This window comes from Pelmatolapia mariae, linkage group LG6 (genome assembly GCF_036321145.2).
Source record: "Pelmatolapia mariae isolate MD_Pm_ZW linkage group LG6, Pm_UMD_F_2, whole genome shotgun sequence".
Lineage (NCBI taxonomy): Eukaryota > Metazoa > Chordata > Actinopteri > Cichliformes > Cichlidae > Pelmatolapia > Pelmatolapia mariae.
The window spans coordinates 1,234,086-1,249,433 of record NC_086232.1 but is presented as its reverse complement, the minus strand read 5'-3'; the positions used below and the strand labels follow the sequence as shown (position 1 = coordinate 1,249,433).

At 59.3% G+C, this 15,348-nt stretch overlaps 1 non-coding gene and 3 pseudogenes across 1 annotated transcript; all 4 read left to right on the top strand.

Annotated features, from left to right (window-relative positions):
- Positions 1–739: 739 nt before the first annotated feature.
- LOC134629973 (5S ribosomal RNA) lies at positions 740–858 on the top strand (annotated as a pseudogene).
- Positions 859–4,804: 3,946 nt separating this feature from the next.
- Positions 4,805–4,923, top strand: LOC134629972 (5S ribosomal RNA; annotated as a pseudogene).
- Positions 4,924–10,801: 5,878 nt separating this feature from the next.
- LOC134629876 (5S ribosomal RNA) lies at positions 10,802–10,920 on the top strand. The gene has a single exon (XR_010094108.1). It is a non-coding gene; the product is annotated as a 5S ribosomal RNA (ribosomal RNA).
- A 3,946-nt stretch (positions 10,921–14,866) lies between these two features.
- Positions 14,867–14,985, top strand: LOC134629971 (5S ribosomal RNA; annotated as a pseudogene).
- The last annotated feature ends 363 nt before the right edge of the window (positions 14,986–15,348 follow it).

Genomic DNA, 15,348 nt, shown 5'->3' with positions numbered 1-15,348 from the left:
TTAGGCCACCTACACCACACCAGGGCCTGTGGCTCTGGCTGAGGCCGTCTACATCAAACCAGGGCCTGTGCTACTGGCTGAGGCCATGGACACCACACGAAGACCTGTGCTGCTGGCTGAAGCTATGGACACCACACCAGGGCATTTGGCTCTGGCTGAGGCCATGAACACCACACCAGGGCCTGTGGCTCTGTCTGAGGCCAGCTACACCACAACAGGGCCAGTGCTTCTGGCTGAGGCCATGGACACCACACCAGGGCCTGTGCTGCTAGCTGAGGTTATGGACACCACACCAGGACCTGTGCTGCTGGCTGAGGCCAACTACACCCCACCAGGGCATGTGGCTCTGTCTGAGGCCATCTACACCACACCAGGGCCAGTGCTTCTGGCTGAGGCCATGGACACCACAACAGGGCCTGTGCTGTTGGCTGAGGCTATGGACACCACACCAGTGCCTGTGGCTCTGGCTGAGGCCATGTACACCACCCCCGGGCCTTTGATGCTGGCTGAGGCCAACTACACCACACCAGGTCCTGTGGCTCTGGCTGAGGCCATTTACACCACACCAGGGCCTGTGTTGCTGATCAAAGGCTAAAATGAGTCCTTTGGTTAGGGTATTAGGCAAGCATGCAGTTACCATTAACACTGTAGTTAAATTGGAGGCTTGTGTTCGTAACTGCGAGTATTGGCCACCTCACTACTTGATACCATAAATTGACGCTTTGTGCTGACGCCAGCAGCTTACGGCCATACCGCCTTGCCAAAGCCTGATCTCGTCTGATCTCGGAAGCTATGCAAGGTTGGGCTTGGTTAGTACTTGGATGGGAGACTGCCTGGGAATACCAGGTGCTGTAAGAATTTGCTTTTCATGTCACTGAGCTGATTTTGATCCAGAGAAGGAGGGTGTTGGTGTCCATTAATGAGGCCACATTAACGACATTCCTTTTGGCTGTTTTCAGCAATGTCTTGTGCTGCCGGGTGAGGCCATCCGCACCACACCGAGGCCTATTCTGCTAACATAGGTCATCTAAATTACACCAGGGCCTGTGGCCTGCGCTGACGCCGTCTACATTACACCAGGGCCTGTGCTTCTGGCTGAGACCATGGACACCACACCAGGACCTGTGCTGCTGGCTGAGGCTTTGGACACCACCCCAGGGCCTGTGGCTCTGGCTGAGGCCATTTACACCACACAGGGCCTGTGCTTCTGGCTGTGGACCTGTGCAGCCAGCTTAGGCCACCTACACCACACCAGGGCCTGTGGCTCTGGCTGAAGCCGTCTACATCACACCAGGTCCTGTGCTTCTGGTTGTGGACCTGTGCAGCCAGGTTAGGCCACCTACACCACGCCAGGGCCTGTGCTTCTGGTTGTGGACCTGTGCAGCCAGCTTAGGCCACCTACACCACACCAGGGCCTGTGGCTCTGGCTGAGGCCGTCTACATCACACCAGGGCCTGTGCTACTGGCTGAGGCCATGGACACCACACCAAGACCTGTGCTGCTGGCTGAAGCTATGGACACCACACCAGGGCATTTGGCTCTGGCTGAGGCCATGAACACCACACCAGGGCCTGTGGCTCTGGCTGAGGCCAGCTACACCACACCACGGCCAGTGCATCTGGCTGAGGCCATGGACACCACCCCATGGCCTGTGGCTCTGGCTGAGGCCATTTACACCACACCAGGACCTGTGCTGCTGGCTGAGGCTTTGGACACCACCCCATGGCCTGTGGCTCTGGCTGAGGCCATTTACACCACACAGGGCCTGTGCTTCTGGCTGTGGACCTGTGCAGCCAGCTTAGGCCACCTTCACCACACCAGGGCCTGTGCTTCTGGCTGTGGACCTGTGCAGCCAGGTTAGGCCACCTACACCACACCAGGGCCTGTGGCTCTGGCTGAAGCCGTCTACATCACACCAGGTCCTGTGCTTCTGGTTGTGGACCTGTGCAGCCAGGTTAGGCCACCTACACCACGCCAGGGCCTGTGCTTCTGGCTGTGGACCTGTGCAGCCAGCTTAGGCCACCTACACCACACCAGGGCCTGTGGCTCTGGCTGAGGCCGTCTACATCACACCAGGGCCTGTGCTACTGGCTGAGGCCATGGACACCACACCAAGACCTGTGCTGCTGGCTGAAGCTATGGACACCACACCAGGGCATTTGGCTCTGGCTGAGGCCATGAACACCACACCAGGGCCTGTGGCTCTGGCTGAGGCCAGCTACACCACACCACGGCCAGTGCATCTGGTTGAGGCCATGGACACCACACCAGGGCCTGTACTGCTGGCTGTGGACCTGTGCAGCCAGCTTAGGCCACCTACACCACACCATGGCCTGTGGCTCTGGCTGAAGCAGTCTACATCACACCAGGGCCTGTGCTACTGGCTGAGGCCATGCACACCACACAGGGCCTGTGGTGCTGACTGAGGCAACCTACACCACAACAGGGCCTGTGGCTCCTGATGAGGCCATCTACAACACACCAAGGGCCTGTGTCTCTGGCTGAGACCATCTACACCACACCAGGGCCTGTGCCTCTAGCTGAGGCCATGTACACCACACCAGGGCCTGTGCTGCTGGCTGTGGACCTGTGCAGCCAGCTTAGGCCACCTACACCACACCAGGGCCTGTGCTACTGGCTGAGGCCATGGACACCACACCAGGACCTGTGCTGCTGGCTGAGGCTATGGACACCACCCCAGAGCCTTTGGATCTGGCTGAGGCCATGTACACCACACACGGCCTGTGGCTCTGGATGAGGCCGTCTACAACACACCAAGGGCTGTACTACTGGATGAGGCCATGTTTATCACCCCAGGGCCTGTGCTGCTGGCTGAGGCCAACTACACCACACCAAGGGCCTGTGTCTCTGGCTGAGATCATCTACACCACACCAGGGCCTGTGCCTCTAGCTGAGGCCATGTACACCACACCAGGGCTTGTGCTGCTGGCTGTGGACCTGTGCGGCCAGCTTAGGCCACCTACACCACACCAGGGCCTGTGCTACTGGCTGAGGCTATGGACACCACACCAGTGCCTGTGGCTCTGGCTGAGGCCATGTACACCACCCCCGAGCCTTTGATGCTGGCTGAGGTCATGAACACCACACCAGGTCCTGTGGCTCTGGCTGAGGCCATCTACATCACACCAGGGCCAGTGTTTCTGGCTGAGGCGATGGACACCACACCAGGACCTGTGCTGCTGGCTGAGGCCAACTACACCACACCAGGAGCTGTGCTGCTGGCTGAGCTATGGACACCACACCAGGGCCTGTGCTGCTTGCTGTGGGCCTGTAGCTCTGGCTTAGGCCATGAACACCACACCAAGGTCTGTGGCTCTGGCTGAGGCAATCTACAACACAACATGGCCAGTGCTTCCGGATGTGGACCTGTGCAGCCAGCTTAGGACACCTACACCACACCAAGGCCTGTGGCTCTGTCTGAGGCCGTCTACACCACACCAGGACCTGTGCTACTGGCTGAGGCCATGGACACCTCTTCAGGGCCTGTGGCTTTGTCTGAGGCCATGGACACCTCTTCAGGGCCTGTGGCTTTGTCTGAGGCCATGTACAGCACACCAGGGCCTGTGGCTCTGGATGAGTTCGTCTACAACACACCAAGGACTGTGCTGCTGGATTAGGCAATGTTCATCACACCAGGGCCTGTGCGGCTGGCTGAGGCTATGGACACCACACCAGGGCCTGTGGTGCTGGCTGAGGCCAACTACACCAAACAAGGGCCTGTGGCTCTGTCTGAGGCCATCTACACCACACCAGGGCCAGTGCTTCTGGCTGAGGCCATGGACACCACACCAGGGCCTGTGCTTCTGGCTGTGGACCTGTGCAGCCAGCTTAGGCCACCTACACCACACCAGGGCCTGTGCTTCTGGCTGTGGACCTGTGCAGCCAGGTTAGGCCACCTACACCACACCAGGGCCTGTGGCTCTGGCTGAAGCCGTCTACATCACACCAGGTCCTGTGCTTCTGGTTGTGGACCTGTGCAGCCAGGTTAGGCCACCTACACCACGCCAGGGCCTGTGCTTCTGGTTGTGGACCTGTGCAGCCAGCTTAGGCCACCTACACCACACCAGGGCCTGTGGCTCTGGCTGAGGCCGTCTACATCAAACCAGGGCCTGTGCTACTGGCTGAGGCCATGGACACCACACCAAGACCTGTGCTGCTGGCTGAAGCTATGGACACCACACCAGGGCATTTGGCTCTGGCTGAGGCCATGAACACCACACCAGGGCCTGTGGCTCTGTCTTAGGCCAGCTACACCACACCAGGGCCAGTGCTTCTGGCTGAGGCCATGGACACCACACCAGGGACTGTGCTGCCAGCTGAGGCCATGGACACCACACCAGGACCTGTGCTGCTGGCTGAGGCCAACTACACCCCACCAGGGCATGTGGCTCTGTCTGAGGCCATCTACACCACACCAGGGCCAGTGCTTCTGGCTGAGGCCATGGACACCACAACAGGGCCTGTGCTGTTGGCTGAGGCTATGGACACCACACCAGTGCCTGTGGCTCTGGCTGAGGCCATGTACACCACCCCCGGGCCTTTGATGCTGGCTGAGGCCAACTACACCACACCAGGTCCTGTGGCTCTGGCTGAGGCCATTTACACCACACCAGGGCCTGTGTTGCTGATCAAAGGCTAAAATGAGTCCTTTGGTTAGGGTATTAGGCAAGCATGCAGTTACCATTAACACTGTAGTTAAATTGGAGGCTTGTGTTCGTAACTGCGAGTATTGGCCACCTCACTACTTGATACCATAAATTGACGCTTTGTGCTGACGCCAGCAGCTTACGGCCATACCGCCTTGCCAAAGCCTGATCTCGTCTGATCTCGGAAGCTATGCAAGGTTGGGCTTGGTTAGTACTTGGATGGGAGACTGCCTGGGAATACCAGGTGCTGTAAGAATTTGCTTTTCATGTCACTGAGCTGATTTTGATCCAGAGAAGGAGGGTGTTGGTGTCCATTAATGAGGCCACATTAACGACATTCCTTTTGGCTGTTTTCAGCAATGTCTTGTGCTGCCGGGTGAGGCCATCCGCACCACACCGAGGCCTATTCTGCTAACATAGGTCATCTAAATTACACCAGGGCCTGTGGCCTGCGCTGACGCCGTCTACATTACACCAGGGCCTGTGCTTCTGGCTGAGACCATGGACACCACACCAGGACCTGTGCTGCTGGCTGAGGCTTTGGACACCACCCCAGGGCCTGTGGCTCTGGCTGAGGCCATTTACACCACACAGGGCCTGTGCTTCTGGCTGTGGACCTGTGCAGCCAGCTTAGGCCACCTTCACCACACCAGGGCCTGTGCTTCTGGCTGTGGACCTCTGCAGCCAGGTTAGGCCACCTACACCACACCAGGGCCTGTGGCTCTGGCTGAAGCCGTCTACATCACACCAGGTCCTGTGCTTCTGGTTGTGGACCTGTGCAGCCAGGTTAGGCCACCTACACCACGCCAGGGCCTGTGCTTCTGGCTGTGGACCTGTGCAGCCAGCTTAGGCCACCTACACCACACCAGGGCCTGTGGCTCTGGCTGAGGCCGTCTACATCACACCAGGGCCTGTGCTACTGGCTGAGGCCATGGACACCACACCAAGACCTGTGCTGCTGGCTGAAGCTATGGACACCACACCAGGGCATTTGGCTCTGGCTGAGGCCATGAACACCACACCAGGGCCTGTGGCTCTGGCTGAGGCCAGCTACACCACACCACGGCCAGTGCATCTGGTTGAGGCCATGGACACCACACCAGGGCCTGTACTGCTGGCTGTGGACCTGTGCAGCCAGCTTAGGCCACCTACACCACACCATGGCCTGTGGCTCTGGCTGAAGCAGTCTACATCACACCAGGGCCTGTGCTACTGGCTGAGGCCATGCACACCACACAGGGCCTGTGGTGCTGACTGAGGCAACCTACACCACAACAGGGCCTGTGGCTCCTGATGAGGCCATCTACAACACACCAAGGGCCTGTGTCTCTGGCTGAGACCATCTACACCACACCAGGGCCTGTGCCTCTAGCTGAGGCCATGTACACCACACCAGGGCCTGTGCTGCTGGCTGTGGACCTGTGCAGCCAGCTTAGGCCACCTACACCACACCAGGGCCTGTGCTACTGGCTGAGGCCATGGACACCACACCAGGACCTGTGCTGCTGGCTGAGGCTATGGACACCACCCCAGAGCCTTTGGATCTGGCTGAGGCCATGTACACCACACACGGCCTGTGGCTCTGGATGAGGCCGTCTACAACACACCAAGGGCTGTACTACTGGATGAGGCCATGTTTATCACCCCAGGGCCTGTGCTGCTGGCTGAGGCCAACTACACCACACAAGGGCCTGTGTCTCTGGCTGAGATCATCTACACCACACCAGGGCCTGTGCCTCTAGCTGAGGCCATGTACACCACACCAGGGCTTGTGCTGCTGGCTGTGTTTCTGTGCGGCCAGCTTAGGCCACCTACACCACACCAGGGCCTGTGCTACTGGCTGAGGCTATGGACACCACACCAGTGCCTGTGGCTCTGGCTGAGGCCATGTACACCACCCCCGAGCCTTTGATGCTGGCTGAGGTCATGAACACCACACCAGGTCCTGTGGATCTGGCTGAGGCCATCTACATCACACCAGGGCCAGTGTTTCTGGCTGAGGCGATGGACACCACACCAGGACCTGTGCTGCTGGCTGAGGCCAACTACACCACACCAGGAGCTGTGCTGCTGGCTGAGCTATGGACACCACACCAGGGCCTGTGCTGCTTGCTGTGGGCCTGTAGCTCTGGCTTAGGCCATGAACACCACACCAAGGTCTGTGGCTCTGGCTGAGGCAATCTACAACACAACATGGCCAGTGCTTTCGGATGTGGACCTGTGCAGCCAGCTTAGGACACCTACACCACACCAAGGCCTGTGGCTCTGTCTGAGGCCGTCTACACCACACCAGGACCTGTGCTACTGGCTGAGGCCATGGACACCTCTTCAGGGCCTGTGGCTTTGTCTGAGGCCATGGACACCTCTTCAGGGCCTGTGGCTTTGTCTGAGGCCATGTACAGCACACCAGGGCCTGTGGCTCTGGATGAGTTCGTCTACAACACACCAAGGACTGTGCTGCTGGATGAGGCAATGTTCATCACACCAGGGCCTGTGCGGCTGGCTGAGGCTATGGACACCACACCAGGGCCTGTGGTGCTGGCTGAGGCCAACTACACCAAACAAGGGCCTGTGGCTCTGTCTGAGGCCATCTACACCACACCAGGGCCAGTGCTTCTGGCTGAGGCCATGGACACCACACCAGGGCCTGTGCTTCTGGCTGTGGACCTGTGCAGCCAGCTTAGGCCACCTACACCACACCAGGGCCTGTGCTTCTGGCTGTGGACCTGTGCAGCCAGGTTAGGCCACCTACACCACACCAGGGCCTGTGGCTCTGGCTGAAGCCGTCTACATCACACCAGGTCCTGTGCTTCTGGTTGTGGACCTGTGCAGCCAGGTTAGGCCACCTACACCACGCCAGGGCCTGTGCTTCTGGTTGTGGACCTGTGCAGCCAGCTTAGGCCACCTACACCACACCAGGGCCTGTGGCTCTGGCTTAGGCCGTCTACATCAAACCAGGGCCTGTGCTACTGGCTGAGGCCATGGACACCACACCAAGACCTGTGCTGCTGGCTGAAGCTATGGACACCACACCAGGGCATTTGGCTCTGGCTGAGGCCATGAACACCACACCAGGGCCTGTGGCTCTGGCTGAGGCCAGCTACACCACACCACGGCCAGTGCATCTGGCTGAGGCCGTGGACACCACCCCATGGCCTGTGGCTCTGGCTGAGGCCATTTACACCACACCAGGACCTGTGCTACTGGCTGAGGCCATGGACACCTCTTCAGGGCCTGTGGCTTTGTCTGAGGCCATGGACACCTCTTCAGGGCCTGTGGCTTTGTCTGAGGCCATGTACAGCACACCAGGGCCTGTGGCTCTGGATGAGTTCGTCTACAACACACCAAGGACTGTGCTGCTGGATGAGGCAATGTTCATCACACCAGGGCCTGTGCGGCTGGCTGAGGCTATGGACACCACACCAGGGCCTGTGGTGCTGGCTGAGGCCAACTACACCAAACAAGGGCCTGTGGCTCTGTCTGAGGCCATCTACACCACACCAGGGCCAGTGCTTCTGGCTGAGGCCATGGACACCACACCAGGGCCTGTGCTTCTGGCTGTGGACCTGTGCAGCCAGCTTAGGCCACCTACACCACACCAGGGCCTGTGCTTCTGGCTGTGGACCTGTGCAGCCAGGTTAGGCCACCTACACCACGCCAGGGCCTGTGCTTCTGGCTGTGGACCTGTGCAGCCAGCTTAGGCCACCTACACCACACCAGGGCCTGTGGCTCTGGCTGAGGCCGTCTACATCACACCAGGTCCTGTGCTTCTGGTTGTGTACCTGTGCAGCCAGGTTAGGCCACCTACACCACGCCAGGGCCTGTGCTTCTGGCTGTGGACCTGTGCAGCCAGCTTAGGCCACCTACACCACACCAGGGCCTGTGGCTCTGGCTGAGGCCGTCTACATCACACCAGGGCCTGTGCTACTGGCTGAGGCCATGGACACCACACCAAGACCTGTGCTGCTGGCTGAAGCTATGGACACCACACCAGGGCATTTGGCTCTGGCTGAGGCCATGAACACCACACCAGGGCCTGTGGCTCTGGCTGAGGCCAGCTACACCACACCACGGCCAGTGCATCTGGCTGAGGCCATGGACACCACACCAGGGCCTGTACTGCTGGCTGTGGACCTGTGCAGCCAGCTTAGGCCACCTACACCACACCATGGCCTGTGGCTCTGGCTGAAGCAGTCTACATCACACCAGGGCCTGTGCTACTGGCTGAGGCCATGCACACCACACACGGCCTGTGGTGCTGACTGAGGCAACCTACACCACAACAGGGCCTGTGGCTCCTGATGAGGCCATCTACAACACACCAAGGGCCTGTGTCTCTGGCTGAGACCATCTACACCACACCAGGGCCTGTGCCTCTAGCTGAGGCCATGTACACCACACCAGGGCCTGTGCTGCTGGCTGTGGACCTGTGCAGCCAGCTTAGGCCACCTACACCACACCAGGGCCTGTGCTACTGGCTGAGGCCATGGACACCACACCAGGACCTGTGCTGCTGGCTGAGGCTATGGACACCACCCCAGAGCCTTTGGATCTGGCTGAGGCCATGTATACCACACACGGCCTGTGGCTCTGGATGAGGCCGTCTACAACACACCAAGGGCTGTACTACTGGATGAGGCCATGTTTATCACCCCAGGGCCTGTGCTGCTGGCTGAGGCCAACTACACCACACAAGGGCCTTTGTCTCTGGCTGAGATCATCTACACCACACCAGGGCCTGTGCCTCTAGCTGAGGCCATGTACACCACACCAGGGCTTGTGCTGCTGGCTGTGGACCTGTGCAGCCAGCTTAGGCCACCTACACCACACCAGGGCCTGTGCTACTGGCTGAGGCCAGGGACACCACACCAAGGCCTGTGCTGCTGGCTGAGGCTATGGACACCACACCAGTGCCTGTGGCTCTGGCTGAGGCCATTTACACCACCCCCGGGAATTTGATGCTGGCTGAGGTCATGAACACCACACCAGGTCCTGTGGCTCTGGCTGAGGCCATCTACATCACACCAGGGCCAGTGTTTCTGGCTGAGGCGATGGACACCACACCAGGACCTGTGCTGCTGGCTGAGGCCAACTACACCACAACAGGAGCTGTGCTGCTGGCTGAGCTATGGACACCACACCAGGGCCTGTGCTGCTTGCTGTGGGCCTGTAGCTCTGGCTTAGGCCATGAACACCACACCAAGGTCTGTGGCTCTGGCTGAGGCAATCTACAACACAACAGGGCCTGTGCTTCCGGATGTGGACCTGTGCAGCCAGCTTAGGCCACCTACACCACACCAAGGCCTGTGGCTCTGTCTGAGGCCGTCTACACCACACCAGGACCTGTGCTACTGGCTGAGGCCATGGACACCTCTTCAGGGCCTGAGGCTTTGTCTGAGGCCATGTACACCACACCAGGGCCTGTGGCTCTGGATGAGGTCGTCTACAACACACCAAGGACTGTGCTGCTGGATGAGGCAATGTTCATCACACCAGGGCCTGTGCGGCTGGCTGAGGCTATGGACACCACACCAGGGCCTGTGGTGCTGGCTGAGGCCAACTACACCAAACAAGGGCCTGTGGCTCTGTCTGAGGCCATCTACACCACACCAGGGCCAGTGCTTCTGGCTGAGGCCATGGACACCACACCAGGGCCTGTGCTGCTGGCTGAGGCCATGGACACCACACCAGGACCTGTGCTGCTGGCTGAGGCCAACTACACCCCACCAGGGCATGTGGCTCTGTCTGAGGCCATCTACACCACACCAGGGCCAGTGCTTCTGGCTGAGGCCATGGACACCACAACAGGGCCTGTGCTGTTGGCTGAGGCTATGGACACCACACCAGTGCCTGTGGCTCTGGCTGAGGCCATGTACACCACCCCCGGGCCTTTGATGCTGGCTGAGGCCAACTACACCACACCAGGTCCTGTGGCTCTGGCTGAGGCCATTTACACCACACCAGGGCCTGTGTTGCTGATCAAAGGCTAAAATGAGTCCTTTGGTTAGGGTATTAGGCAAGCATGCAGTTACCATTAACACTGTAGTTAAATTGGAGGCTTGTGTTCGTAACTGCGAGTATTGGCCACCTCACTACTTGATACCATAAATTGACGCTTTGTGCTGACGCCAGCAGCTTACGGCCATACCACCTTGCCAAAGCCTGATCTCGTCTGATCTCGGAAGCTATGCAAGGTTGGGCTTGGTTAGTACTTGGATGGGAGACTGCCTGGGAATACCAGGTGCTGTAAGCATTTGCTTTTCATGTCACTGAGCTGATTTTGATCCAGAGAAGGAGGGTGTTGGTGTCCATTAATGAGGCCACATTAACGACATTCCTTTTGGCTGTTTTCAGCAATGTCTTGTGCTGCCGGGTGAGGCCATCCGCACCACACCGAGGCCTATTCTGCTAACATAGGTCATCTAAATTACACCAGGGCCTGTGGCCTGCGCTGACGCCGTCTACATTACACCAGGGCCTGTGCTTCTGGCTGAGACCATGGACACCACACCAGGACCTGTGCTGCTGGCTGAGGCTTTGGACACCACCCCAGGGCCTGTGGCTCTGGCTGAGGCCATTTACACCACACAGGGCCTGTGCTTCTGGCTGTGGACCTGTGCAGCCAGCTTAGGCCACCTACACCACACCAGGGCCTGTGGCTCTGGCTGAAGCCGTCTACATCACACCAGGTCCTGTGCTTCTGGTTGTGGACCTGTGCAGCCAGGTTAGGCCACCTACACCACGCCAGGGCCTGTGCTTCTGGTTGTGGACCTGTGCAGCCAGCTTAGGCCACCTACACCACACCAGGGCCTGTGGCTCTGGCTGAGGCCGTCTACATCACACCAGGGCCTGTGCTACTGGCTGAGGCCATGGACACCACACCAAGACCTGTGCTGCTGGCTGAAGCTATGGACACCACACCAGGGCATTTGGCTCTGGCTGAGGCCATGAACACCACACCAGGGCCTGTGGCTCTGGCTGAGGCCAGCTACACCACACCACGGCCAGTGCATCTGGCTGAGGCCATGGACACCACCCCATGGCCTGTGGCTCTGGCTGAGGCCATTTACACCACACCAGGACCTGTGCTGCTGGCTGAGGCTTTGGACACCACCCCATGGCCTGTGGCTCTGGCTGAGGTCATTTACACCACACAGGGCCTGTGCTTCTGGCTGTGGACCTGTGCAGCCAGCTTAGGCCACCTTCACCACACCAGGGCCTGTGCTTCTGGCTGTGGACCTGTGCAGCCAGGTTAGGCCACCTACACCACACCAGGGCCTGTGGCTCTGGCTGAAGCCGTCTACATCACACCAGGTCCTGTGCTTCTGGTTGTGGACCTGTGCAGCCAGGTTAGGCCACCTACACCACGCCAGGGCCTGTGCTTCTGGCTGTGGACCTGTGCAGCCAGCTTAGGCCACCTACACCACACCAGGGCCTGTGGCTCTGGCTGAGGCCGTCTACATCACACCAGGGCCTGTGCTACTGGCTGAGGCCATGGACACCACACCAAGACCTGTGCTGCTGGCTGAAGCTATGGACACCACACCAGGGCATTTGGCTCTGGCTGAGGCCATGAACACCACACCAGGGCCTGTGGCTCTGGCTGAGGCCAGCTACACCACACCACGGCCAGTGCATCTGGTTGAGGCCATGGACACCACACCAGGGCCTGTACTGCTGGCTGTGGACCTGTGCAGCCAGCTTAGGCCACCTACACCACACCATGGCCTGTGGCTCTGGCTGAAGCAGTCTACATCACACCAGGGCCTGTGCTACTGGCTGAGGCCATGCACACCACACAGGGCCTGTGGTGCTGACTGAGGCAACCTACACCACAACAGGGCCTGTGGCTCCTGATGAGGCCATCTACAACACACCAAGGGCCTGTGTCTCTGGCTGAGACCATCTACACCACACCAGGGCCTGTGCCTCTAGCTGAGGCCATGTACACCACACCAGGGCCTGTGCTGCTGGCTGTGGACCTGTGCAGCCAGCTTAGGCCACCTACACCACACCAGGGCCTGTGCTACTGGCTGAGGCCATGGACACCACACCAGGACCTGTGCTGCTGGCTGAGGCTATGGACACCACCCCAGAGCCTTTGGATCTGGCTGAGGCCATGTACACCACACACGGCCTGTGGCTCTGGATGAGGCCGTCTACAACACACCAAGGGCTGTACTACTGGATGAGGCCATGTTTATCACCCCAGGGCCTGTGCTGCTGGCTGAGGCCAACTACACCACACCAAGGGCCTGTGTCTCTGGCTGAGATCATCTACACCACACCAGGGCCTGTGCCTCTAGCTGAGGCCATGTACACCACACCAGGGCTTGTGCTGCTGGCTGTGGACCTGTGCGGCCAGCTTAGGCCACCTACACCACACCAGGGCCTGTGCTACTGGCTGAGGCTATGGACACCACACCAGTGCCTGTGGCTCTGGCTGAGGCCATGTACACCACCCCCGAGCCTTTGATGCTGGCTGAGGTCATGAACACCACACCAGGTCCTGTGGCTCTGGCTGAGGCCATCTACATCACACCAGGGCCAGTGTTTCTGGCTGAGGCGATGGACACCACACCAGGACCTGTGCTGCTGGCTGAGGCCAACTACACCACACCAGGAGCTGTGCTGCTGGCTGAGCTATGGACACCACACCAGGGCCTGTGCTGCTTGCTGTGGGCCTGTAGCTCTGGCTTAGGCCATGAACACCACACCAAGGTCTGTGGCTCTGGCTGAGGCAATCTACAACACAACATGGCCAGTGCTTCCGGATGTGGACCTGTGCAGCCAGCTTAGGACACCTACACCACACCAAGGCCTGTGGCTCTGTCTGAGGCCGTCTACACCACACCAGGACCTGTGCTACTGGCTGAGGCCATGGACACCTCTTCAGGGCCTGTGGCTTTGTCTGAGGCCATGGACACCTCTTCAGGGCCTGTGGCTTTGTCTGAGGCCATGTACAGCACACCAGGGCCTGTGGCTCTGGATGAGTTCGTCTACAACACACCAAGGACTGTGCTGCTGGATTAGGCAATGTTCATCACACCAGGGCCTGTGCGGCTGGCTGAGGCTATGGACACCACACCAGGGCCTGTGGTGCTGGCTGAGGCCAACTACACCAAACAAGGGCCTGTGGCTCTGTCTGAGGCCATCTACACCACACCAGGGCCAGTGCTTCTGGCTGAGGCCATGGACACCACACCAGGGCCTGTGCTTCTGGCTGTGGACCTGTGCAGCCAGCTTAGGCCACCTACACCACACCAGGGCCTGTGCTTCTGGCTGTGGACCTGTGCAGCCAGGTTAGGCCACCTACACCACACCAGGGCCTGTGGCTCTGGCTGAAGCCGTCTACATCACACCAGGTCCTGTGCTTCTGGTTGTGGACCTGTGCAGCCAGGTTAGGCCACCTACACCACGCCAGGGCCTGTGCTTCTGGTTGTGGACCTGTGCAGCCAGCTTAGGCCACCTACACCACACCAGGGCCTGTGGCTCTGGCTGAGGCCGTCTACATCAAACCAGGGCCTGTGCTACTGGCTGAGGCCATGGACACCACACCAAGACCTGTGCTGCTGGCTGAAGCTATGGACACCACACCAGGGCATTTGGCTCTGGCTGAGGCCATGAACACCACACCAGGGCCTGTGGCTCTGTCTTAGGCCAGCTACACCACACCAGGGCCAGTGCTTCTGGCTGAGGCCATGGACACCACACCAGGGACTGTGCTGCCAGCTGAGGCCATGGACACCACACCAGGACCTGTGCTGCTGGCTGAGGCCAACTACACCCCACCAGGGCATGTGGCTCTGTCTGAGGCCATCTACACCACACCAGGGCCAGTGCTTCTGGCTGAGGCCATGGACACCACAACAGGGCCTGTGCTGTTGGCTGAGGCTATGGACACCACACCAGTGCCTGTGGCTCTGGCTGAGGCCATGTACACCACCCCCGGGCCTTTGATGCTGGCTGAGGCCAACTACACCACACCAGGTCCTGTGGCTCTGGCTGAGGCCATTTACACCACACCAGGGCCTGTGTTGCTGATCAAAGGCTAAAATGAGTCCTTTGGTTAGGGTATTAGGCAAGCATGCAGTTACCATTAACACTGTAGTTAAATTGGAGGCTTGTGTTCGTAACTGCGAGTATTGGCCACCTCACTACTTGATACCATAAATTGACGCTTTGTGCTGACGCCAGCAGCTTACGGCCATACCGCCTTGCCAAAGCCTGATCTCGTCTGATCTCGGAAGCTATGCAAGGTTGGGCTTGGTTAGTACTTGGATGGGAGACTGCCTGGGAATACCAGGTGCTGTAAGAATTTGCTTTTCATGTCACTGAGCTGATTTTGATCCAGAGAAGGAGGGTGTTGGTGTCCATTAATGAGGCCACATTAACGACATTCCTTTTGGCTGTTTTCAGCAATGTCTTGTGCTGCCGGGTGAGGCCATCCGCACCACACCGAGGCCTATTCTGCTAACATAGGTCATCTAAATTACACCAGGGCCTGTGGCCTGCGCTGACGCCGTCTACATTACACCAGGGCCTGTGCTTCTGGCTGAGACCATGGACACCACACCAGGACCTGTGCTGCTGGCTGAGGCTTTGGACACCACCCCAGGGCCTGTGGCTCTGGCTGAGGCCATTTACACCACACAGGGCCTGTGCTTCTGGCTGTGGACCT